The sequence below is a fragment of the Heliangelus exortis genome, chromosome 1 (genome assembly GCF_036169615.1).
Source record: "Heliangelus exortis chromosome 1, bHelExo1.hap1, whole genome shotgun sequence".
In the NCBI taxonomy this organism is placed as follows: Eukaryota; Metazoa; Chordata; class Aves; order Apodiformes; family Trochilidae; genus Heliangelus; species Heliangelus exortis.
This window is the reverse complement of record NC_092422.1, coordinates 115,390,325-115,417,913: the sequence shown is the minus strand read 5'-3', so window position 1 is coordinate 115,417,913 and position 27,589 is coordinate 115,390,325.

Sequence of the window (27,589 nt, the reverse complement as noted above, 5' to 3'; positions counted from 1 at the left end):
GGACTCCTCACAGCCTTCCTCTGCTCCAACGTGGCATCTCTCTCATGATCTGAGTCTCTCCCACCAGCTGCAGTCCCTCAGGAGCAGATTGCTCCATCATGGACTGCCCACAGAGTCATGGTCTGGTTTGGGAACAGCCACCTATCCTAGCACAGGGTCCTCCACAGATGCAGGTCCATTTCTGCTCCTCTGTGATTTTCTTCGTGAGCTGCAAGTCTGTATCTGCTCTACTGTGCTCCTACAAGGGCTGCGGGGGGACAACTGTCATCTCACCACAGTCTTTAGGGGAATCTCTGCCCCCATGTGCGTTCTCCTTCTCCTTCCTCACTATCTTCCTCCCCTCCACCCCCCTGGAAGGTCTTCTTAGCAGCTTCTTTTTTCCTTTCTTAAATATCTTAATCATAGAAATGGTACCACTGTAGATCATGCTCTCAGTCTTGGCCAGAGGTGGGCTGGACCTGAAGCCAAGAAAGTTCCGAGCAGCTTCTCTCAGGAGTCACCCTTGTAGTCCCTCCCCTACTACCAAAGCCCCCATCCCAGAACACAGGGTTCATAACAAGCTCATGCCACTTCCAACCAGGTCTGCCAAAGGTGTAAGAAGTGGAAAGTGGTGTGTGTGAAAAATATGGGTGCTTGTGTAGGTAAAATGGCTGGGAAGAGGCTGGATAGGGCCTGATGGAGTACAAAGACAAGGAAGGTGGACTGACTGCAGCTGCATGTACTTATGGGGTGGTGAGTAGGGGAAGAGGGGAAGTATTTGGCAAGAGGAGGTAAAACTACTGCAAGTGTAGGCATCGCTGGTATAAGGGAAAAATAGAAAATGTGCCCTTAGCTGGGACTAAATATTCTCAATAAGTTATGAAGTTTCATTCTCTGCTTCCATAGTTACTCATCGGTATCACCTCAGCATGATTCTGCTTGGCTCACAGGGCTCCTTTCTCTGTTGGTGAGGAGGCAAAGGAGAATCTTGGCCTTTCCCTGCCCTTCTACTGCTGTCCCCTTCCCTAGCTGGATCACATCTGACCACAAATACAGGACAGACTCTGCAAAAGCAAGTAGTGCTCAGATACTTGCCCATAGGCTTCCCTGCAGTGTGAAGCTCCTACCTTGGAAAGGAGAAAGTGTTTCATATCCAGCCTTTCCAGTGTGGAAGCAAGACTGGGGAATGCTGAAATACTGAAGGAGGAAAAGGCAACCTCTGCAGAGCACTATCAACCAGGTATATGTTCAGTTATCTCACTTCCTCTCCTCACACACCACCTGCTGCAGTCCTCTTGGGAATGCAGCCAGTGACAGACTGTGGCTGGTGTGAGGTGGGACCATAAAAGCATCCTGTGTCACAGCCCCTTGTTAGGAGAGACTCATGTTCCTTAAAGTGTCCACTTCAAAATTACTACCATTGGACCACATCCTAAAGCCTTCATTCATGCAAAAATTTTAGCATCTTGAATTGATGTTTTGTCTGAATAACAACTGCTGGATTTTGCCCAATCATCAATTTAAGTAATCCTACAGAAATGACGTTATTTAGAGTGCTCAGCCCTGGCTTGTATACATTCCTACTAGGGCTGTAATTTTAGCTACATACATAGGAATTGTATAGAGGCTGGTAAACTTGTGGAGCAGAAGTCTCCATGGGAAAACAAGAAGCTGCAGAGGATAGTGTTGGTTTTCCCTCCTTCCAGTGGACAGGTAATCTATGAGGCGGTCAGGCAAATAGCAACTATAACATAAATTTGAATGTATTTTTTTCTTCTTTGCTTTTGACATGAGTCCTTGTATTTACAGTATTAGATGATTTTTCTGAATGCAGTTAGCTGGGAAGGAATCTGCAGTGCCTTCCTTAGCTGAATAGATGTGTGTCTTAAGTCTCTTAGTCAGCTGGAGAATTACCAAAGGAAGTGAGACAAGGACTTTGATAGCTCTGTATCCTGCCTTGAACAGAGGGCAACACTGACTGTTTCAGCAGAAATTGCAAAGTGCAGGAGCATGGAATAATCTAACAAAGAGACAGTTGCTGCTTGACTGGCAAAAGAGTTATGTGAACAAGTAAAAATGTCATATCCCCTCTAACCTGAATTGGGGGGTGTTTTACTGGTAACATCTAATACCCTTGTAATTTACTTGGTCCTTGGCTTTGTGTGCCTCAGCAGTGAGTTCCACAGATAATACACTGACAGGTGATTTTTTGTATCAGCTAAAAATCTTTTCTTTTTTTAGTTCCAAACTACTGAGAGTGTCAGGGAATTTGTAGAAAATGAAGGTTGTGATGCAGTAGTTAGCTATAATTGTATTTCTTGGTGGCTAGCCCCAGAAAAGGTGAGAGGTGGCCGATTGTTTCCTTTGTTCTTGTGGTTAAAAGCTTAGGGTAAAAGGTTCCGCCTCTGGCAGGCAGACACTACCACTGTGTGTTGCAGCTGTGGCCCACAGTAGCTGCACTTGTGCAAGTAAGAAGTCTGGCAACTCTACATGAGCTGCAGTGAGAGAGCTGGCAAGTGGGGAGTCTCAGGAAAGGAGGATCTTCCGTATTATACTGATTTATTGCAAACTACCAGGATGCAACAGTAAACTCTTCCACTTTCTTCACATTACTCTTATTTATACTTAACATCCAATACTTTGGCTGTCATTCTTTAATCAAGATTTCTTTTAAACCTGTCTGAGTTGCTTGGGGAAAACCCTGGGTAAATATTGTTATTAGTTAAGTAATAAGAAACAACAGGGTGTGAAATATTACCCCATAACTCATGCCTGCTCTATAGCAGTCCGTTGAGTGGCACAAGGCCAAATGGCTTTGGGTGTTATTTTTTTAGTTAAATCAAATTAAAAAGACACCAGCAAAGTGTCTCTGTGGCTGTTAAAACATGGCCATGGTGGTAGGGGGAAGAAAGAAGAAGCATCATTTAATAAGGTCTGCTGTCAATTGCTCACTTTTTAATTTAGTGAATGATGAAAAGTACTAAGTGGAGAGCCCTGGAGATAGGTGTCCTTCACTTATCTAAAGGACAAATTGGACAGACGCAGCAGCAGCATGAGCTCTGGCATCACTCTGTGGCAGCAGGCTTCCAAGTTCCACCTCTGGTGGGCTAAAAGGGTCCATTTGCAAGATCCCATTCAAACTTTTGTCACTCAGTGTGAGTTGCCATTAACTGTGGGTTAATAAAATGTTTTCAGGACCATAAGTTGCCTTGGGGGCATCTGTCAAATTATAAGACCAATTGAGGCTACACTTACAAAAACTACCAGATAGTTTTTTACTGATGACCTGAGATTCCAATCAGCTCCCTGGGACCGAACTCAGCCTCTGCATAAGTCAGATGGTGCTGTCTCATTTGTGCTCAGATGGCCGAAAAAAGGCATCCCTAATGAGTAAGCATGGAGGCCAATGTTGTACAATAGAAGGCCTGTGTTAACTGCTTTCTAACTTCTTGAATGTTAGGAGTCACATCTACAACCCCCTTTTCTAATTCGGCTTCATTTACCACAGCATGCAATCTCTGCTGCACAGGGTGGGTGTTGTGGCTGAGATTACCAGGGCTGCACTTAGACTCTAAAGATGAACTGACCACCTCTGAGCACTCCTGTTTTAGTTTAGAACGACCTTTTTATGAGGAAATGGGGTCCTGATCTCTTGCCTGTTTGCTAGGGGCAGGAGTCTGTGTATTTCCAGGAAGGGACAAGAGCCTCTTGGGTTTACTGAATTGAGTGTGGGCTCTTCAGGAACAAACTTCTTGCACTGCAAGGAAAACGTTAAATTTTCTGACATCTTTTTTTTTTTTTTTTTTTCATACAGACAGCTGCTGTCATGTCCCTTACCCAAGGCCCATTAGCTACCCAGCAGCTTTTGATTCAAAGAGTCAGTCTAGAAATGTAGAGAACCATATAAAAAGATACTCATTAATCCTTATTTGGTTCTTCCCATAGGCTTTTTCCTTACATGATCAGCATTTCTGGCGTGCTGGACTCCCTGTGCAACAGGAGGCCTCCATTTGCTTTAGTCTTTTAAGATCCAAGCAGTTTATTTGTGCAGCGTGCTGTGCTGCTTATTCTCTGATGCACAGAAGGAAAAATCTTGTCTAGTAAGACTAGAGAAGGGAGGATCTTTCACTTTACCTTTCCCCACAGCAAATACAGCCTCTAGACAAAAGAATATGAAGGCTGACAGGGTGCTTCCTCACTGCAGTTTCAGCCTGGGACAATTCTCAAAGCAATGCCATGTCCTTTGCATGTGCTCACGTGTGTATGTTGGCTTGCAGTTGGCACAGAGATACATCAATATTCCTGACGACAATAAATACAGCTATTAGGATGAGTTGAGAGCTTATCTTAATTGGGTAACAGATGAGCAGGCGTATGTTGCTGTTGAATCCATCAGCATTAACTGGGCAGAGGTAAGTTTGATCAATACTGACACTTGAGTGCATGGGTAGCCACTGGAAAATATTAATTTACAATCATGACCGGCACCTCTCATTAACTAGAAATGTGTTAACCCTAATTGGTTCAACAGGGCCCTGCTGCAATGCACTCTGCTGCTCCACGTCTTTCTTCTAGTGCCTGAGCCAGCTTCCTCCTGATGGGAACTCAATGGTGCTCAAGTTCATGCTTTGGGTGGCCAGACTGGCAGCTTTACTGCAGCATCCATCAGGCCAGGAAAGCGTGTAATGCACCCACCTGGGTATGCAGCTGGGTAGATATGGGGATCTGCATATTTGTTCATAGCTTATGGACAACCTGAGGAGGTGTCGGGCTGAGTGACCAACAGTGATTTATACCACCTGCAAGTTTGTGCCACAGATCCATAAGCATTCATATGCTTTTGTGTCTGTGCATGCACTCAGTGGCTGCACGCAGATGCAGACTGAGTACACTTGTGGTAGCAATAGGTTGCCCTCAGAACTGGCTGGATATGCAAACATTGCTTCTCTTGCTGGGGAAACTGAATGTTGTATATATATGTGTGTGTGTGTATGCATGTAACACTTACTTATGAGGGCATGTGGAAAATGTTTCTTGAGCTATAATGCCAGCAATGGCAATTTGTTTTCTCTACCTCAACAAAATCCTCACAGCCATCCATTCAAAGCAGTCGCTTTGGCATGTGCCATAAATGTGTGGTGTATATACAAATAGGGGCTCTGAGAGTTGAAACCATCTTGTAATTAAGATACACACTTGACGGTAAGGGAAGCTGGATTTGCTGTTAGACCTTTGCTATCTCTGGAGATAAGACTGCTATCCTTCCCCACCAAGGAAAGAATGAGAAGTGATGAGCTTAAATTGCAGCAAGAAGTTCTAGGATACACATTTTCAAAGCATTTGCCTTTGAAAGAAAAAAGCTATTACTTCTATATAGTTTGACAGAATAATAAACAGTTCTCTTCTCCCTTCAGTGTATCGAAACTTTATGCCCTTATCTGAAGTTAAAAAGCTGATTTTGCCTTCTCATACCAAAGAGGACACTATGAGAGGGTGAGTGAAACCCAGGAAATATGAAGGAAAGCAACAAACAGTAAAGCAGCACATTCCAGCAACTGATCATTTGTGTGTGTGAATAATTCCAGTGAGGCTGTCTGAAAGATTTATTATTTGGCAAAGAGATTAAGTGAAAAGGAAAAACTGTTGGCTTGTTTGAATGCTTCCATAGTGAATGAGTATGGCATATGGAGACAGAGAAACAAGGTCAGACTCTTAGATCTAACTCTTGCTGACCTGTATTATAATACTTGTACCGATGCTATTCTGTGGAGCATTTTTCACAAAAGCTTAATGGGGAGTGTTCTGACAGTTTTGTGTCCGAGACTTTCAGTTTGTTGAAATACAAGAATTAACTGGACGGTTTCAAATGTAACTTATGTTTGGAAGGAGTTTTTGGTCTCAGTTGGGAATTTTTGATAAAAGACACCAGCTAGACCTGAGTGCCAAAGAGCACAGTGGCCAAAGGTTTAAACAAGGAAGCTGTAAGTCACTTAAAAAGCTCCTGTTCTGCCTCTGTTTCCAATAACTGTAGCCATAGCTTTTCTTAGGTGATGTTTTTCTTCCCCAGATGAAGCTCACTTCATCTTTATTCTTGCCTAGCAGGGCTATTGCACTTTGTATTAGCCCCTATGGCTGTAAAGCATGGAGGAAGTTTTTTGTGTAGGCCTGCTGGAGCATTCACCTAAGATGTGGGAGATGGGAAATACAGGAACAAGAGCTAGGACATCCCCAGTCAAGCCAAATGTCTATCTATTTGTTATGCTTGAATCATTCTTTCTTGGTTTTGAAAAACACCATTGACAGGTCTTGGGTTTTACCCCCCTGGTGGGCAATGACTCAGTGCTGACTGACTCAGAAGCTAAGCAGTCCCACACGTGCATGCTGGGGAATTTATAGTGAAGTGTCTGCCCTGCTTGGCTCTTCCAGATCTGGAAGTGGTGAGTTCCCAAGAATATGTAAAAGCTCTAAAGCTTTCTGAGATCGTCTGCTCAGCTTCACTTCATCACCCTACTGACCACATCTGGATGCTTTATGCTGTCCAAAGAGGCTTTGGTGAACACTGTACCTGGGAGGGCAGTGATGGGAAATGCAGTGAGTGTGATGATGTAGTCCATCTGTAGCTTCCTGGTATATATTCTCACAAAATTGCTTTCTGTAGAGGTAAATAACCTGTGACAGGAATGATCTACACTCTTTTAGGGAAGCTCCAGAGGTGCTTAGGGGTGTGCTGCATTATTTCTTTTTGGTATGTTTGTGGGGCCACTGTCATGATGTCCCATGGTTACTCCAAGACAAGGTTGGCAGTTACCAAATTTGATCTCAGAGGTGTTGGCAGAAAGGATTATGAAGAATATTTATGTATACACTGTGGTTATTTGTGTAGACACTGTGGCTTTATCCTGAGCTTGACCTGCCTCCAGTTTTATTATATGTGGTATGGAACTAAAATTTTGGCAATCTGAGAAAATAATACGGAAATAGCAATTTCTGGCCATTTCTAACCCGCTTTTCTCTTTTTCAGAGCAACATTTACTTCAGAGAGTTAAAGCAGACAACACATTGGTATTAGGGGTAGTGAGAAGGAAAGAGATAAAATCTCATGCAAACAAGTGTTGGCAGTCAATGGAATTGTACTTCCTTTTCCAAGGGCTAGGTCTGGCATCATGTCGTACAAGCTTTAAGAGATTTATTACCATTATGATCTGTGACACAAGATTTATGGCCAGGCTGAAACTGCCCAAAAATAGTACTTCTCACTATGTACCAGCACTCCATCTACCCAACTGAAAAATGCCCACTAAGTCAGGAAAAGCTCAAATGGTAGATCTATGATGGAGATACAAGGTTCAAAGGAAGGCCTATACCCACACAAGGGGTACAGGGAACAGCTCCCTCAAGGAGCTAGAGAGTGAGAGGAATACCAAGTTCTCAGAGACAGATCAAATAATTGCTGCACGGGTGTTCACACTTTCCTCTCATAGGGAAGGGCCATGGGATGACAGACCTCAGGAGGCAGGGGACCTCCTTTACTGGCTCTTCTGATAAACTTAATAACTGGTAACCTGAAAGGATTTATGGTGGAAACGTAAGAGCTGTTCTTCCACTGACCACACAGTGAATTGAAAGTTCTTCTCCAGTGAACACCATGCCTTTTTTCTAATTTTCACCCCAATTCCTTTCTACACAGCCTCCAAACTTTAATTCAGATGTGATACAGATACCCTATAACAAATTTTTCTATTTTACAATGCTTTTCTTAGGGCTAGAGCTACAGAATTATGGGCACTGTATTGATCAGCCTTGAAGTTCTTCTACACACCATCTTTTCCAAAGCAGACAGGGCACTCTCCACTGTGAGGAGTCCTCTGATCAAGGCAAAGATTACCGTAATATGTAGTCGTAGGAGCCTAATGTGACTGTCCTTGCTCATCGCCTGGGGAATTCTAGGCACGCTGGTAAAGATGCGTAATTATGGACCTGTGACCATTTCTCCAAGCCAAGGAGGGAAGTCATTCCCTCTAAACTTGATAGTGAGCTAAGGGATTTTGTTTTCTGACTAGTTTAGGTAGCTGCAGGATGCTGTTCAGTGTGAGGACAGGAGCCAGGGGACATAAAGAACAGTGGAGCAGTTCTTCAGCTCTGATATAGAGGCTGCCTGATTTGGATTTTCTGAGCTACTGTATTGTAAATCCACCTGAGCTGATGGCTGTATTTCCACTCACAATGTGGTTTAACTGAGTGGAATTTTGTTTCCTGAGTGCACAATAAAAAGCACAAAGGTTACCACATCTGTTAAATCCTAGGACGACGGGAGAAGTTGGGGTAGGCAGAGAAAAAACTTCCAGTGCACATAGTTCATCTCCAGGGTGACAGAGAATAGGCAAAGGATCACAGAGGGCTCTAAAGCAATTTATTGCCTCTTCTTCATCGTTACTGATATTTCCAGAGCACACAAACAGCAACTGCAACCAATCCATCCCCATAGCTTCCCTTTTGTTGTTTTTCTGTTGGCTTCACTACTTCTTTTATCTGCCTCTTGGGTCATTTTTTCCACTATATTATTTTTTGTCACTTTAGATTGCCAGAGACCCCCTGGATGCTATACAAGGTGACAGTTCCTGAGCAGCTAAAAGCCAAATAGGATGGCAGAAGCACAGACAAAGAGGGAAGAGAAACCCTCAAGAACTGTAATTTCACTTACTTTATTTTGCCTCATTGCAGGGGCAATATAAACAAGAGAAAAATTACAACAGGCTGCTCCACTTCTAATGCCATCAAATGGCTTGAATTTGACATTGATGGGGTACTTTGAGAAGCTATCATCAATTCTCTTGGCTTTTTTTTTTTTCTTCTGGCCTCTCTCTGTTCTTCAAGCACAGGACTGAAGAAAAGATGCCGCAACTGGTAGCTATTGGCCAGGAACAAAGCACTGAGCTCTTCATCTCCGTCTGTAGTCCTAGAATATTGTCTGACACATACAAGAAAAATATGAGGTGAGCTAACTTTCCTGCTTATTGAATAACTACCAGAAAGACTTGAGTTTTTTGAGGTTACAAACTCCACATGACCTTCAGTAAACCTTTTGGAGAAATTCCATGTTTTCCAAGGTCAACTGAAGTGCTGCCTACATTAAAGGAGTTGGCACCAATGTAATAACACCGATAGAGAGCAGGTTTTCTTAATGTATGAAGTGCTTTGCTGTCCTTTCAGAAATGAATCGTACATATAGATCTTTCAGAAGTGAAAACAATGATAAAACAGGTGTGGAGTTCACAGCTGCGGCTTATTTTCTTCTCTTTTATGGAAAAATTTTTGAAGGTTTTGAAGAAACTAGAAAAATAATGTTTTTACTTTTACAAGACTTCTCTTTCTAAAAAATGTTTTCCAAATGACATATAATTTTTCCCCAGAAGGATTTTCCTCTGACAAGTGATCTAGTCATGCTAAAGTTCATGAAGAAGAGATGTTTATCGAGAAATTGAGACACAATTTAGAACTGAGATGTGAATGGCAATTCAGTGTTCTACACTGAATGTTTGACTCACCAGATGTGTAGGTTTTCCATATTATGTGCTATGTAAAGACCTTGCTTGCTGCTTTTGCAGAGTTCATGTTCAGAATTCAGCAATACAAAATATTATGATTGGAGGATGCTATATTTATAAATTTCATCTTCACTTTTCCCCCAAGATTTGCTCTCCAAATCAGAGGTGCAGCCAAATTGTGGACCTGCCAGGCATCTGCTGTCTCTTACAGTAGTAGATGATGAGTTGTCCTATTCCTGTACCCACTTCAAACCTTTTTACTTCACAGGCAGGATGCAGCACTATATTCAGCCAGTTGAATGCAGCTGGTGCCTAGATTGATAAGCAAGAGTAGGCTTTGGTTAAGTGACTACATTTTTGCCAGTCCTCAAATCACAAGGTACTTGCATTCAGAGAGCATGAACCAGAGGATGATGAAATATTCTCTTGTAGGCAGGGGAGCACTTCCAATGAAACAGATTTCAGTAGTAATGATAATTGGAAATTAGAATAAAGAGTCTGGCAGGTATTTTTTCAACAATCCCAACCAGTGGTGTTCATTAAGGTGAAAACAAAACAAGGACCTGTAACTACGGTTCCTGGAAAGTCTTCTCATGTACCTCTTGTTTATTTCCCATCTGCAGCTTGCTATAAGCTCATCTTTGCTGAGAGAAGAGCCAATGAAAGTCATATTCCTCTAAAATAGTCTATTTTCAGTTGCATTCAAGTTGTTTGATGTCCCTTTGCTCCTTTTCTTAGTAGCAAAAGAACTAACTGAACACCATGCTCCTAAATCTACTGATGATGACAGCTTCAGCTGGATTTTTTTTATGTGCTTGTGTAGCCAGGCATTAACCCAGCAGGGAGAACCAATGTAAGTCCAGCTTTTCTTAGCTGATCCCTGAATTTGTGCCTCTTGAAACTGTCAAGCCTAGCCTAAGCTCCATGATACCTCGGTAAACTTCTGTGTACTTGAACAGTCTACTTGCTGTACAGGGTCAGTCATGAGAATGGACTCTTTCAATCTATCTCATCTAAATGGTCTAGTTTTGTCTTTTAGGAGGGGCTTTACTTTCTTTCATGCACCATAAATAGCAGTAACCTGAACTTATATAATGCAGCTGTGCCACGACTGCTTTGCTCCCTCTGTGCACGTGCAGTTATTTTTTTTCCTGCATAATGTGGGACTTTCTTCACCAACAAATGAGTGAAGGATTTGGTTGATCTCAATTTGGTCCAGTTTCTGTCATGAAAATTCTAGTTTGTCTCTCCACTCATCATGACATTGCCATTACCTTTCATGGTAATCCCTCTGTTTCTACAACTTGGGTAGCTGGTGCAAAAGGATAACAAACATCTCTTTAGTGGAGATATGTCATCTAGTTCCTGGCTGGCTAGAGGCTGAGTTCTGCTCACTTCTTCACTGGCAAGTTTGAAGTCAGAGTCACTGAGTACTTTCTTAGCCTCTCTGTGATCTCAGTGTGTAAGGTGGTGATGAAGATGATGACCTACAATTTAGTTTTTCTCCTAATAATGCTGGGTAACCACTTTTCACAATGAAAACCAACTAGTAGCATCCACACTATGGTATCCCCTTTGTGGGGTTGCTACCTTATAGAGATAATGGAATGGTGGTAACCATCTAGATTTTGCTGATAGTGATACCACAGAGCCTATCCAATAGCAAGAAGCTTCACACCCACAACTTGACAGGAATAATATGAAATTCAAGGCCCACAGAAGCTACCATATTTTAGGTAGCTGCACTTATGCAACCCTGTAGGAGGCTAGTGACATACAAGGTACTACATGATCTCTGAAGGTCCTTTCTGACCCAAGCTATTCTACATACGAATTTACAAAGCATTAATCTGGTCACAAACTATTTTCAGAAATTTAAGCAGGAAGGACAGGCTGCATCGCTGACATCTCTTACCTCCCAAGAGATAAGGGAGCTGCTATTCTCTCCACATTGCCTTTACTGTGTGTCAGGGTTTTAGACAGTAACTAAATGACAGATGCTCTCCGTTACTCCCCACTACCATCCAAGGGGAAGATGAAGGAGAGAATAAGGGAAAGAGACTTTCAGGTTGGAAGAAAAAGCTTGTTTAATGAGGTAGTAATAATGAATTACAAATGTAGATATAAATATATAAACGTGGAGCTTGCCCTCCTCAGTAGGTAATTACTTCCCAACCAGAACAGTCCCACACTGGACTGGGCAGCAGATAGGGATGCCCAAGTCTGGGGTCCCAGTGACAGCTTGGAGCAACCAAGGTGGTGCTACTTGGGAATGCAGAAGGTGACCTGTCTTGGAGAATGATGTTCTCTGGTGAGAAAACAAGGAGGAGCAGTGGCAGACGGGCCTTAACCCAGGTAGCACCCCAGCCAGAGAAGCCACCAGAGGTCTCTCTAGAGAGCCATTTTATACTCAGCACCAATGGAAGGAATAGTGTGATTGCTCCATTTGGGTCACTTGACCCAACCTCTCCTCCCATAGGCTCAGCTGCTCCCCATTGTAGCTGCCACATCCACAGGATGGCACTTGCTGGTGATGTCCCAGGAAGGTGTTTTCTATCCTGGTCCTCTCAAACCAGGGTACTGACAGAGAAGCATGAACTGATCTGTGCCATTTCCCCTTATGGCAAGTGGGTAACTTTCTCTTCTGTGCCTCTCATAAAGATAGTAGGGTAATGGAAGAGGCTGCAAGCAGCATATTTTTTATGGCCACTGCAGGAGCCCTGTGTTCAGAGTCACCTCACACGTACTCAGAGAACAGCCAAGCGTGGCCACTCAGACTGGGTGCTCTAAATCATTCTAACCTTTTGCAATGTTTTAAGTTTGCTATTTAAAAAAAATAATAATAAATCTATTTCATTTCTACTTCTGAATGTTCGCCTCTGTACTCTGTTGAGCTCTTTGCAAAGCAGAGTACACACACACACTCTGGGGACACATTATTTTCTCTGGAATAAAATGAAAAGTATTCCCCATATTTTTTCTGCAACAGGGGTACAAAAATGCTGGTATTCTGCTTTTGCTATTCTCTTCCCATCCCTTTCTCCACAATGAAGAATGCCCCCTACTTTGTGATTAATCTTCATGATTCCGATGCTAAGTGAAGGTATTCCCAGTTATTTGTTCTGGGCTTGAGAAAGTTTGGAATTAAGTGTTCAAATCAGGTCATCTGTCTAGAAAGGTTTTTCAAAATCCTACCAATGTGAAGTGCCTTATTTATATCCAACAACTGACATGGAAAAACTTCATGTTCTTCCTCATGTGCACATCCAACTCCTTTGCACTTTTCAGTACTTGTGCATGCACATTTGCCATGGGTGTAGTTGTACACAGGAATATGAATGGTATAGGTGCTTGTCCATCCTTCAGACTTGCCCAGGCAGGATTTTATCCTGGCTTCTGTAATTGCACCAAAGCTGGTTTGTCTTCATCAGCCCTGGCAGGTAAATCATATTCGCAGTGATACAGCTGCACTCATGGCTGACAATGGGGTATATTTTTCATAGTGCTGTGAAGGCAGGAGGCCTCCTGCTTCCCTGTAAATTGAACAGTGTGTCTGTTTCAAATGATGAGACAAGCAAATAAGACACAGTGATCTGGGGTGTGTGCTAGATGGAGCTGCTGTTCATGCTCAAGGTAGCTTATGTGATGCTTCTGTCTGCAAAGTCTCCCTCTCCTCTCTCTGCTGCCTGAAAGATTTGTGACTCCAAGCCCATCACTTGCAGAATTTTGCCCTGTGCTTTGCTTCCTTGTGTGCTCTTTTGAGGTTTTCATGTTAAACTCAAAATGAAATTAATGTATTCCCCTTGCTGGTAGATAAAGTATCACTTCTGTTTTTTACAGAGGTTTTGAGGAAGGGGACAAGCAAGTCCTGTTTTCATTTTTGGGCTGGAGTGACTGAGAATGAAGGCCTGTGAGGCCATACATAGAATGTCTCAGTACAGTATTGTGGTTACTCTCATCCTGCAGCCAGACAGCATCAGCTTTAACCTTACAATTCAGTCCTCCTCTGGATAGTGGTTTGTGTTTTGCAGGACATGTGCCCATCAGAAAGAGCTGAGTAAAGGGATGTGTTCTTCTGGTTTTAATGTTATCTCAGAGAATTTCAATGGAAAGTAAGCTTTAGAGTTGTAAACTCACAAACAGGAGAGAGAGTTCCAGAGTCCCGCTAACTAAACATGGAAGATGAGTGCCCTTGAGCTGCACTTTGCTTGGTCCTGGCATTCATTGTGTTGCCTCTGCCATCCTCTCATTTGCTCCATACCAGTGTCCCTGTACTAAGCTCTTCCATATCGGATAAGATAAAGCTGGAATGCACATAGTAGACTGTGCAGGGCTTCTTGCAACAAGAGGTATGTGTGCTCAAACAAACACTGAAAAGGAATGTATGCTTTTCTAGGCATATGATAAATGAAGATAGGAAATTCTGTCTGTAAATGGCCCAGACTTATGTGCTGTTCTCAGATGCAAGGTAGGGTGGACAGCACATGGGAGCAGTCGTGTGAAATACTGTTTCAGGTGTGATGCCAGAGCCCATATTATAGTGGGTTTTGTTGGGGTGTTGAGCTCCCTGAGGTACTGCTTCACTGTTGTTTACATCACTGTATATGAGTATAGAAAAGTTGGAGGAAGACTGAGATCCAGTCTGTCTTCAGTCAGTTTAGGGCAGAGAGATGCAGAGATGGCTGGTCCCAAAGTGGGCAAGGGGAAAAGGGGAGAAGCAAGAGTGGAGTAGGGAGAGAATCTGCTCCCTCCCCCCAAACTGAGGGCGGAGGATAGCTGAGCAACAGAAACATGTCAAGATAGTGACTAATAACAATTAATAATTTATTGTACATCAAATAGCTCTTTTCTTCATGGTTTCCAAAAGCTCTTTACAGACTATATATAGTGACTGCATTACAGTGTGGTATGTGCTTTTCAGCTGCATGGTTTAGGAACAGCCCTGCTGCTGAGGCACAGTGCAACTCAGTCAGCCCAGAGGAAAGCTATCAAAAGATTTGCACCCTCTCAGTCCTGCCTGCACGTTTCACTGTTTAAAAAAAACAAAACAAAAAAAAAAAAGTGTGCACTGGAGCAATCATTGAGGAGATGCGAGAAGGCAGAGCATTGTACTGGTGTTATTTCTTCCTGCCTATTAAGTCAGGCTGTCCCAATAAATTCAATTGCATAGACCTTGAGAGAAGGAGGATGGGGGTTGGAAGGAAACAAATGCATTTTAGAAAGCCTACAATAATGACTTAAAATTGCTTTTCCTCATAATTGCGATTTTATGAGCTGACATCTAGTGATAAGCCAAGTGCTAGATGCTGATGGCTCATAGAATATGTGGTCTTAAACAGTGACTGTTACACACTAATTCTTGCCTATCCTTGGACCTGTTTATTTCAGAAAGGGAATGATTATGCTTATGAGGCAGTCGGGGGAGGGTGAATTAATGGAAGCAGCAAATGTGGGTACCCAAAAAAAAAAAAACCCCAAGCAAGCTGATGAACACACTTCCATGCAATGCACCCTTTTCCCATTGAATCTTTATCCAGTCATCTCTGCTCCACACCACCACCTTCACCTCTGGGAAGGAACACACACAGCAGGTGTCTGAAGGGCAGAGCTTGGCACTACACAGCAGAAGGTGAAGAAGCATATGCTTCACTGAGAAGACTGCAGGGAGTGTAATGCTAGTAAGAAAGCAATTAAAAGAGCTGAGCAAACAAATGATAAATAATGTAGTAGGAGTTGGTGTAATGAGCCTCCTTAGGAAAGCTGGCCCATAGGCCAGCCTCAAGTTCCCTGAACCTGAGCAGGAGAAAGCCAACCTCATACAACCACCCAAGCACAAAGTCACTTTGGAGGAGAAATTAGGGAAGAAGCTGCTCACTCTGATGCTCTTCGATCATATGCTGTTAAGATTAGGGGGCAAGGGGAAAACCCCAATGGACTGAATGAGGCTGCTTTTTGTAAGTGAAAGCTTACTTATGTAAATGTGTTTAAGTGATGCCTTTCAGTGAAACTGTTTGCTACATTTCTTGCAAAGAGCTAATGGGAAACATCCCCTTAGAGATGATGCAGTTAGGGCTGCATTATAGATTTCATCTGTGGGTGCCTGAAACTCAGGTGACCAGCTGCAGAGATTATCTTCTTATGGTTTGGCCCTGCCTTTCCTCTTGATGGGTACAAATGCTGAACTGTCAGGAGACCACCTGTTTCCTAATTGTTTTAATAGGCTTTGATAGACATCTAGTGCTTTGAATGCATTTGGGATTGTATTTCTTGCCAAAGAATGTTTCATCTCTGAGGACTTGGGATTTTCTTGGTTTTCCTCTCCTGCCTGTCCTTATATTTGTAATTATCAAGTATTGCTATGTTCTCAAGGAATGTGAAGCCAATGGGTGTGGTTTGCTCCTACCTGGTAGGCCTGCCAGACCTTGGGCTTCTAGGAAGGGATGGGAAATATCTCTGAGTATTGTAGGGGAGGCTTTGGGATGCCACAGTGAGGAGAAACAGCAGCGTCTGTGTGATTCAGCTAGTAAAAAGGATGGCACAAAACCAGCTCATTCCCAGGACACAGTCTTCCTGGATCATTTGTGCTAGCTTTGCGCTTTTGAGAAGCTGCCCCATAGAATTGAACAGTCCCTTCTTCCCATGTTTCCCTAGTTAATTACTGAATGCTTTTTTTTGTTTGTTTGTGGTGTTTGGTTTTTTTTTGTTGTTGTTGTTGTTTTGGGGTTTTCTCTTTCTCTTTTTTTTTTTTTTTTTTTTTTTTTTTTTTCCTCAGGAGATTTAACAGGTTTAAACTATCAGCTTGAGGGTGCATTGAGATCTCTTGTGCTATGTCACAAAAAAATTCACAAATTAAGGGGACCTTTCCACTAGCAATGGGCATTGCCATTTGACTCTTCCACAGTGCTGATACCTCCCCCTCAGATACCAATATATCCTAACATAGAGTGATGATGTTAGGTGTTAAGTGAGGTATGCAGTTTAGTCTGGGGTTTCTCTGTCTTACTCGACCCTTACTACATTCCCAGTTTCCCTCTTGATCTCACTGAGGGGACGAAATCTGTTTCTGGGTGAACTCATCCCTCAGTGGAGGCAGCAGCCCTTACACTGTGGTCTTCTGTGCCACTTTGTGGCGACCTCTTCACTCACCTGTAACGTGCAGAACCTCGACTGATGTGTCTTGAGGTGTCTCCTCTCTGCTCCAGCACTTCCCTAGTGAAGGGAACATCTTTCAGTGGAGTGTCTTTCTCCTCCAATGGAGCAGAGTCCCCGTAGTGTATGGTAAGAGGGGAATGGAGGAAGACAAAAAGGACTCTGTTTCAGTGGGATAGGCAGTGCAAAGCAAGAAACCAGAGAGAGGAGATGCTGTGAAACTGCAGTAGGGCTGGTCTAGTGGTAGCACTGGTATCTACATTAACTGCGTACAGCAAGAAGGGGCACATGGCTGTTGTGTCCAAATATTGGCTGCTGCTTCTTGAGATTCTTTGTGTCTTGCATGGGCTGTGAATATAAGAGTATTCTCAGAGCTCACAGAGGGGCTGTGAAACTTTTAGCATGCTTATATTCCTCCTGTGAGGACCATCACAGGAAAACCCTGCTAGGTGGAACCTCAATAGCAAATCCCACTACTGGATATGCTTTTCTCTTGTAGTGTTCAGCACATACAGTCACAGAATCTTAGGGGATGGAAGGGACCTCTAGAGATCTTTTAGTCCAACCCCCCTGACAGAGCAGGTTCTCCCAGGGTAGGTTGCATAGGACATAGGTAGGTTGCATACAGGCAGGTTTTGAATGTCTCCAGAAACAGAGACCCCACAACCTCTCTGGGCAGCCTATTCCAGTGCTCTGTTACCCTTACAGTCAAGTTTTTCCTTATGTTTAGTCTGAACTTCCTGTGTTCCAGTTTGTAACCAGTGGCCCTTGTCCTGTCACATCCCCAGCTGATGCTGATGAAACTCGGGGCCTCCGCTGCCAGTTTTATTTCTTGCTCCAGGTTTGCCTTTGGTCCTAGATCTTGCCTTTCTCCTAACACCCTGCCATGCTGGACAGGAAGGTGGTCCTTCCCATGCTTTTTCCCAGGGCTCTAGCTTTCCTCTGGCTGCCCAACTTGTATGGGGCAGCTGGACTCTTTCTGCCTGCCTTATTCCTCCTCCTGCTCTCCTCTCTGTGAAACAGCCTGCAAGGGGCTGTGAGCAGCATGCAAGGACCAAGGATGGCACAGTGCCTTGTGTTCTCCGTCTGTGGATGAGAGAACCCATGTTTCATGTGGAACATCTTCATCTCCTTTATCCCTGTTTCTCACAGCTGCATTGCCTGTTTTGTCCAGGGGTTTGTTGCTTTTGCACACTCTTCTCACACAGTGCTGGACAGCAGGGTGGCAGATTGGGACAGGGAAAGTGGTCACAGAAGGAGGGGAGGGGGAAATGAGGAAGGAGGGAAGAAATGGTGGGAACCTGAAGAGAAAGATCGTTGCCTCTGACGTATTATGGATTCTTCTGCGACGCAGACAGTAGGCTGGAAAGTGAGTGATAGCCAAACCAGAAAAAGAATTGTTCTGTGTCCCTGATGTATTTTATCCTCGACAGGGATTTAGTTTCTTTAACTATCAAACTAACTATTCCTCATATATATATTACATAAGCTGTGAAAGATAAAGCACACACAGCATCAATCATATCTCTTGCCAGAATCTCCTTACCTCTTCTTTCCTCTCTTTTTTTTTTCTTTTTACACCTGCAACTTTTAAATTCTACTCAAAACAAGAATATTGTTACAGGAAGCTAATGAAAATGTAATTGAAGGATCATTTGACCACTCCATAGTTCAGGGAAAAAAACAGAAAGGTATTGTTTTGGAGCTAGATACTGAAAAGAGTGTATGCTGTTCTTTTCCTACCCAATTTTATCAGTTAAGAGAACTCCTTCCATCTCAAATAGGTCTTCCTGGGATCCTCAGAAATCCAGCAAAGGGAAGTACCAGCTCTTCAGGGTTACAGTAACCGATAATTCCTCAAGAAACCTTCTTCACCTATGAGCAGAGGGTTGAGGAGTTTTTCAATTTTTCATGTTCACAAACATATGAAATCTGCACCCACAGGCAGAGCAGAATCAATCACTTAGGTTAAGAACATTTAGTCCAGGAAGACAACACTATTGTTGTGTCTGACTGGACCTACCTGTTGGATTGAGTGGCAAAAGGGGAACTATGGATGAACAGACATAGATGCTTTTAAAACACCTTGTCAATTCCATATTTTCCCAGATCTATGTTTCTTCTGCCTTTAACAGCCTGATCCAACTTCCAGAGTGTTGCAGCATCTTGACATGCCTTAGCCCTGACTCTTCCCTGGAGTACCCTGGTGAAAGAAATGGTCAGATCCCTCTTTATTACTCTTAGCATTTTTCTGGTACATAGAATAGAGACAAAAAAAAAAAAAAAAAAAAAAAAAAAAAAGGCAACAAGATTTGTGGTTAATCTTGTAATCTCCAAATGCATTTGCATTTGCTACTTAGTATGTGTGCCCACGAGAATGTACATAACACGGGGTGTTCCCATGGTGTTGTCCCCTGAAAAACCCTTGAACCAGCTGCACTGTAATTGCAGATTATTTGAAATTAAATATGGCACTTTTAATGTGGTGAGAAGGAACAATACAACCCAATTCAATTTTTGGATCTCAATTTCAGAGATGCTGAGTATCCAGTGTACCATCTAAAATCAGCAAGACTGATGACACTCTGAGAACCAGGCAGGCCCTAATATTTTTCCTTTTCTGATTTCACCTTAAATTAACCAGACTATTTTTTTTTCTGTGCTTCTTAGCTCAGCCTTTCATTATGTTTGATAGAGAGAAAGAATGTTTTTTTCCTCCCCTTGTATCTTGCACAATGGAGAACATAATGCCTTTGCTTTGAAGTCTTTGCTGTTATCCTGCCTACAAAGTCAGGCCTCTCTTTTGGTTTCCAGTTTAATTAAATGCTTCTACATTGAACAAGAAAGCTGTCATGCAGAGCCTGAAATGGCCTCTTCCCCCTGTGATAGCATCCAGCCTCTGACCATTTCAGAATAAGTTTACCTTGCACCAGTGCATGTTGGATCCCATAGCATTCCTAGATTGTTACAAGAGCAGTGAAACAGTAGGAAAGGCTTGTGGCTATTTTCTGGTTTAAGGCCCTTTTCTGTCAGTCTCATGTGACTGCCAGGTTGGTACAGCAACACTTTGGCTTCCTGTCTACAATAGAAAAACTATCTGGCCATAACCTATCTTAGCAGAAGGTGTTTTCTTCAGGCAAGTCTTGACGGAAATAGTTAGCATACTTGGGTTGCTGTGCACAAGGGGTTCTTTGAAATTGTGCTGGAGCTGTAGAAACTGAAGTCTTCTGAAGTCTTCTAAAGACCAGGATGTTGTAGTGGTTTTCTTCATCCACTTAGTTTAGAGTAGCCATTTGTGTCTCCAGTATTTCTCAATGGAGTGCTTCCTGTGGCCACTAGCTGGACAGTGTCCAAGTGGCATAAAATGCACTGGATCTTCATCAGGCTGGTGGTAGAAGCTATCTGGTGTTTAATTCTGAAAGAAATATATGACTAGAAAATGTTGAGTTTGTCCCATTCTATCTTGCATTACGCATGTGGAGAGGCACAGGAAATCACCTAGGTTCCACTTTACAGCCATTTGCTAGAGGATATCTGCTTGAATTATGCTTGTAATACCTACCTTGGAATTAATTTTACTCCTTGGAATAAATCTTAGTTTATCTACTAGGCTTGCATATTCTTAATAACTTATATTGATTGCTGACCCTTACTTTTCACCTCATAGTTAAAAAGCGGCCTAATTAGCAGTTAGCCCCATCCAGGGTTGGACCTTTCATGCTCCATGTAAGGACACAAAAGATGGCTTCCAGCCATTGATTTCATCCAACCACTTGAAGATGAGTGTCATATAATCCCTCTTAAAGAGCTTGCTGCAACCTTTGAGGAATTGTAACTTGGATCCAACACATGAGACAGCTCTTATGAATTCTCAGTCTAAATGAACACTGAAAGAAAGGTTGAACATCACCAGAGCAATTACCTTTGCACCAAGAGACATGGCTAATTTAAAAGTTACTCTTTACAGCTTTCTGTTGATAACTGTGTATTTGTTAGGATGCCAAGCCTGGCATAGACTAAATACTCTTACTCTTCTTATTTAGGGGAAACCGCCCTGTGCTTGCCATGGCATGTATGGCAGAAAAAAAAAGTCATCAGTGCTAGACCAGCCAGTAAGGCTGTGATATTATGTCAACTGACTGCTGATGAGGACCCTGTTTCCACAATTTTCTCAGTTGCCATGAGACATTTTCCTTTGCAGGTAGGAAGAGAGCATCCTGTCCATAATGTTTTATCCATTAGGAGCCCATGTGTGAAGGGCTTACTTTATTACACCAGCTTCTGTGCCTCCTAGACAGCAAGGCCATAGTGAGTCTTATTTTTCTAAAAGCTGCTTTGATTCATTAACAACAGGCAATTAATTGCTATCAGTCATTGTAAAAAGGATAACACTATCAGTCTCATATGTTGACATCATGGGTCATTCCTACTGGTACCTTTCATTTAATTTGCACTAGAATGTCTGTCAGTGTTCCTATATAGAAAACTCTGCTATGTACAACTTGCAGGTATTTGATTTGGCAGACACTGCAGGTTTTTCAAGTGCTGGGCTTCTTTGGCTTAGGACATATCCTCAGATGTGCCCAGTCAATATCAAGCAGATCCTATTTAAGGATCAGCATCTTTGAAAGAATTACCTGCTTATTTTGAAGCATAACTGCATGCCAAGTTCCTCTGGTGTACAGTGTCCTTGACTTTGCCTTAGTCCACTTGGACCTGATGTACAAGGGGAGGGGTTTCTCCATATTCCACACCATTATTTATCATACGCTCTTTGAACATCACTCTCACTTTGACAGTGCCCTAGAATTTCTCCTTTGTCTGTATGCCTCTACTGCAAGCCTCCATCAGGTCAATTTGCATTGGCTTTCTAAGTTCCAAACAAAGGCCTTGAGTGGAAATGGAGGGCTTGGATCTTGTTATAAATTCTAAGGAATTTCTGGGCTCATCACTCTGTTCTCTGTTAGTATGTCTTTACCCTGTTTGTCCAGCTCTGTGGTGCATTTTCAACAAAATTCATGCCAGCTGCTACAGTATAAAATCTGTGTAACAAAATTACTTCCTGTCACAGGAGGTGGACCCAAGATGATGACCTCTTCTACTCCTTCCCTGGTCCATAATTCTTCAATGAATCCAGCTCTAGGAAGCTTGCCAGGCACTCACTATGTAGCAAGTTATCCTATATGCACCATGACCTCTCTTTGGTGCTGATCCCAGCTGGCATGGAATAGTGAATTTCTATATTACTAAGCTTCTTAACTCCAAAACAGGTTGCTGCTTCCAAACTGACAACTAGGAATGGTCCATGGACCCCGTGAGTTGTCACTCTGTGCCCAAGAATTGTTTAGGAGAATGTTACTTGAGCTGGGTCCAAACCATTGCTCTAACAATTGGAAAATGCATATTATGAGGTTCAAGTGCCTGAGAATGTTTCCTGAAGCTTCTATTTATTCAAATAGATGAAGCTGTGATATTCACATACTGTTTGATGTTGCCCTTGTGTTTATAGGAGACCTTCAAGCAGGATGAGGTCTCTTTTATAATGATTTACCTTATTACTCATTAAGCATGGACACCACTTAATATATTACGCTCAGATTCTCCTTAACATATTTAGCTGCTGTTTTCATTGGCACAGCAATACCAAATGCTTTCTGAAAGGTCAGGGCTTTTTCAGACAACAGTATTATTTGGATGCTTTCCTTATGTAACTGATATACTAGCTGGTCCTTTTAATGAATACTTAAATTTACTCCAAGATCATAAACCTTGGTGAGCATCTTCAGTTTGGCTACATAATGACCAGCGTATTCAGTGGGATTTTGATCACAGTTATTAAATCAAAATATCTCCATGCTAATGAACAGCTTAGGAGTGAGAAACACTCCCATAGCATCACCACAGTCATAGGCAATGAAGTCATGTGCCTTTCACTTGTAATATAATCTACAATATAACAGAGTTTGTTCTAGTGCAATAACTTTCCCCTCTCCTCTTTGTTTTCATTACCTTCTGTCACATGGAACAGCGTTGCCATAATGGTAGTTACTGAGAAGACTGTTAATGACAAACAAAAGATAAGGCAAAAAATCACACACTTCCAAGCCATTGTCTAATGGCTTTGTAACATGCATTTTCTCCAGGTCTGACTCAAGAGGTGAAGGAAGAGTAAAAGAGCCCTAATCACAGCAGGGCCTGTAGTTGGCAAAAGAACCCAATCTATTAATTAGCTGTCCCGTAATTCCCCTGTAGAAAAGTACTACTTTGTTCTCCAGCCTGCACTATGTGGACTCAGTGAACCCAGGAAAAGTTATTACGAAAAACTTATTTCAGGAAGCTTAGGATCACTCTACTGGGGTCCATACCTCCACTGTGATAGATGTAGGAAACTTCTAGGTGCCACCAAACTGAAAAGGTTGAAAACCACTTTTTCATAATTGATAGCAATTACCCAGTAGACAAGCCCCACAGACCCAATGGATATTGCCTCAGATCTCATATTCCTGGATTTGGAGCTAGAATTTAGATTTAGGCCCATCATATTTTTCAACAGTATTGGCCCAATTAGTCTAATGAAGAATTTTATTGTTTTGCTGTTGAATCGAAGGATTGGGATCTGGATTCTTTATTTTTTAATGGGGTAAGAAAGCTTGAAGGCTTTTTCTGATGGGATTTTTATAACCACCATGGAAATGAATGGTCAAGTGCCATGAAGCATTATGTTGATCATATGCTGTTTCCAAGGAAACTCAGGATGGAGTTTCTAGAAGCTCTTTGTGGAGAACAGCAAAGCTATAGCCTGCCTCCATTAGGAGGAAAGTTCCAGGTTAGGTTCATGATTAAGCTGAAGAACTGTGTGCATCACCTAAAGACAGAGGTAAATAACTAAGCAGGGAAAATCACGTACTTGTTGTTTTGGGCCAAGCTGTGAAGACCAAGCAGATATTTGTAGCCTAGGCTGGAAACAGTTAAATTATCACCCTTGAATTTTCTGGAGCAGGAATTTGCTGAGTGATGCAGGTCACTTCTTCAGAAGAGTGAAGATTCACAGGAGACTGCTGCCATCAATCCAGAGGCAGCTGGAGATGCTGCTCCTGCGAGCTGGCTACGGCCTCTGTGGAGGGTGGTACTCGGCAGGGCTGCTTGTGGATCCTGGCCAAGAGAATGAAAAGCTGATTTAGCTGTATATTTGACTGCGTGGGCTACTGAAGGACAGCATTTAGCATTGTTTAAGGGAAGGCTGGGAAAAGGTTAGGCAGGATGCTTTTTGCTGCTGATTTTTTATTATTTGAATAACGCAAACACACTTGCACACACAAAAGTACTGCTCTAAGCAAAAATGTAGCATTTTCTCAATTCTTTTCCCTTCCCCCACAAAATTAATGGCTTTACCAGTAGCTTCAACCAGAAATCTTTCAATCTGTCCTACAACATATTGGAATAGCAACAGCAGTATAACTTCTCTTAGAATAGGCACTGCAAAATCAGTAAAAATGTTTTTTATATTGTACAGGAACAAGGAATAAACTGTACTAGTATAAGATAGGTTTAAACAGCCATTAACATCTCAATAGAAAGATAGAGATGGTCCATGCATAATTTTCTATAAATAAAACTGGTTTAGAGGATAGTTGCCTGAAGGTCAGAGATACTGGTAGGATTTTTATTTTTTTTTTAATACAGCAAACTTCAGGCCAGAGGCCATCTTGTAAAATGTGCTAATACTAGTCCCTAAGCTTTCAGTGACCCAGCATCACTGGTAGTAGCTGGTGGACAAAAGGAATAAAAACATATCTTCTTGGAAAATAATGCAGAAAAGCATTTTAGGACCTACTCCACAGCTGATGGAAGAAGCAGGGGCTGAGCACAGAATTCTGAAACTTCAAAAGCCAAAAAATGCTTATTGATGTAAAATTTCCTAGTTAGCAAAAAAAGACTTTTAGTACTTTATGACTTTTATTTTTACAAAAATATTCTCAGTGACCATTGTGACAAAAGTGGTAGATAGAAGATGTTAAAGGGAGGATAAAAAATTAACAGTTTTCAAAGACCTTTCCTGTGTAAACAAAACAAAGAAAATTCCTAGGCTGTGTTTTATTTAAGAACAAACAAACGAAAAAACAACAACAAAAAAAAACCTTAAGTGATCCACCTACTCACAACTGATACAGTAAAACTCATCCTTAAAAACCTGGCATGATGGTACTTACAGAACACAGGTGTCATATGCTGCTATGAGAAAAGTACATGTTCTTGAGAAAGCTGCTATGTTCTCATTGTAGGACTTCTGGGTAAATTTAAGGTCCAGCTGTTCCTGAAATATTTCAGTGCTGCAGCAGTACAAAAGCCTGTCTGAACCCCATTAATAAGATCTCCATCTGGAATCCTGAGTTGCAGGTGTTGGGGTTTTTTTGCTGGTGGAAAGATGCTTCCTGGTTTGGGCTTCTCATGTGCCAGCTAACAACCAGCTGTGTCCAGTTCTGGGCCCCTCAGTTCAGGAAGGAGATTGAGGTGCTGGAGCAGGTCCAAAGGAGGGCAACCAGGCTGGTGAAAGGACTCGAGCACAGATCCTATGAGGAGAGGCTGAGGGAGCTGGGGCTGTTCAGCCTGGAGAAGAGGAGGCTCAGAGGAGACCTCATCACTCTCTACAACTCCCTGAAAGGAGTGTGCAGCCAGGGGGGGTTGGTCTCTTTTCCCAGGCAGCTCTCAGCAAGACAAGAAGGAATGGTCTCAAGTTGTGCCAGGGGAGGTTTAGGTTGGACATTAGAAAGAATTTCTTTATGGAGAGGGTGATCAGACATTGGAATGGGCTGCCCAGGGAAGTGGTGGATTCTCCATCCCTGGAGATATTTAAAAAGAGACTGGATGTGGCACTCAGTGCCATGGTCTGGGAACTGCAGCGGTAGTGGATCAAGGGTTGGACTTGATGATCTCTGAGGTCCCTTCCAACCCAGCCAATTCTATGATTCTAAGAGGATCCAGGTGTATCCCTGAGCTGCAAATGGAGGACACAAGAAACAGGGCATGTTTTATGCATGTCTGTCTCAACCTAGGAGCACAATATCCATCTAATTGGAGTCTCAGCCAGTAAACTCTGGGCATATGCAGTCTCTGTTTACTCCAGTTTACTGAAACACTGAACTCTCAGGAAATGACTTACAATTTATCTCAAATTTATCTCCCTGCTCATGCATGTTTGTGTTTTGTTTCCTCAGACCTGTTTTACTGAGTATGTTTTTGAACTTTTTATGCTTGGAACAGGCCCAACAATCATGTTAAACGGCCTCTCCCTCCCCCTAAAAAGAGATTAGTGCCAAAAAACACTCCTTGAGCCTTAAAACAAAATAAACCAAAAACCAACACAACAAACAACCACAACAAACAAACCATAAACACCGTGCTGAGAGCTTTTAGTCAGGGCTCATACTGCAGCTGGCTGCCAGCTTCTTGCATTCTGCTTCATCTTTTCTCTAAACTTTTATAGCCCCTAATTGTCTGTAAAGCATTGCATACCCCTATGGTGCTATATAAATGAAATAACAATGATGCACTTGAATTAATTTGGTGTGTTTGCATACAGTAGTCTTACAATTTCCTTCCCTCTTTGTAAGACCCTCTCATATGGGGCTGCGGGTCCAATTGCCACAGATAATTCAGTGTTAGATTGAAGGTGTATATGAGGAATCCTGTTTTTTCCCTTATGAGCCCTTTGTGGGGAGAATGTTTTAGTTCATTAAAGGCATACATTAGGCAGTCACTTTATCTTCTCCTCTCTGATTCCTTCCTCTTTTTTACTTCTCAGTTTTATAGGTCTCCTTACAAAATCCCAAATCTTCTGGAGGTTTACGGGTTCTTCTAGAGGTTTACAGATTTTCAGAAATATGCCATCTTTTTTTCTTTTTTCTTTTTTCTTCTTTTTTTGTTTTGTTTTTTTTTTCAGAGGGAAAAAACCTCTCTCCCCAAGACATATGTATTTTTTTGAACTCCTCAAGGGACTGCAGCACAGCATCCCTATCTGTCAACTTCTGGGTAAGACACACATTTTTCTGTTCACTATTGTTTGCCACAGTCAAGGCAAAAGTCAAACAAGCATATCAAACAAGTTGCAAGCTCCCAGACTGCAATCGATGCCAACCTCTGAATTCTTCCTCTTCTAGAGAATATCCTATTTCTGGGAAAAGGATCTCTTATGTCCTTAGAAGTGATTGCCAACTGTGGCATCATCAGTCACGTGTCCATTAGAAAGAATGTGACAGAGAATGTCCCAGGGGATGGTAAGGATTGTTTATTCCAAGAGCAAGCTCAAAGCTAACCAGCCCAGTAGAAGACACAGAGGCCGTTCAGGTATGTAGAGCAGCTTTAGATGAAGGACACTAGGATGATTCAGCCAACAACCTTCTCTGATTTTCCTTCTCTTGTGGAGAGAGAAACAGGGCCAGGTGTAAGCTCAACAGCTGCAAAGCAGTCCCAGTTGCAGGCACCCATTCAGCTAATGTCTAGAGAAATCACTTTGCATCTTTCTGAGCAGATCCTAAGGTATTGCCTCTCATACCAAGAAGCTGATAGCGTTTGTGCCCTAACACTTGGAATCCTGACCTGACCAAGTGTTTTCATTTGTCCTAGTAAGAAGCTGTAGCCTTCATGACTCTTGGGAGTCCACCACAGATGGGTTTGCAAGAGAGCTCAGTGAGGTCCTGAATGTGTTCCCTCTTTGCCCTTCCCTCTTCCCAGCAACATATTAATCTATAGCCCAAAGTCCATACCAATTAATGCGCAAGTGGCAGCATCCAGAAGTCAAGAGTGAAAACATGGATGAGCAGATGCTCTTGTATTGCTCATTCAATTGTTGGATCACTGGTACAAGGATTTCATCCTTGTTTGGAGGCTTTGACTCATAAGGAGAGCAAGCGTCCATA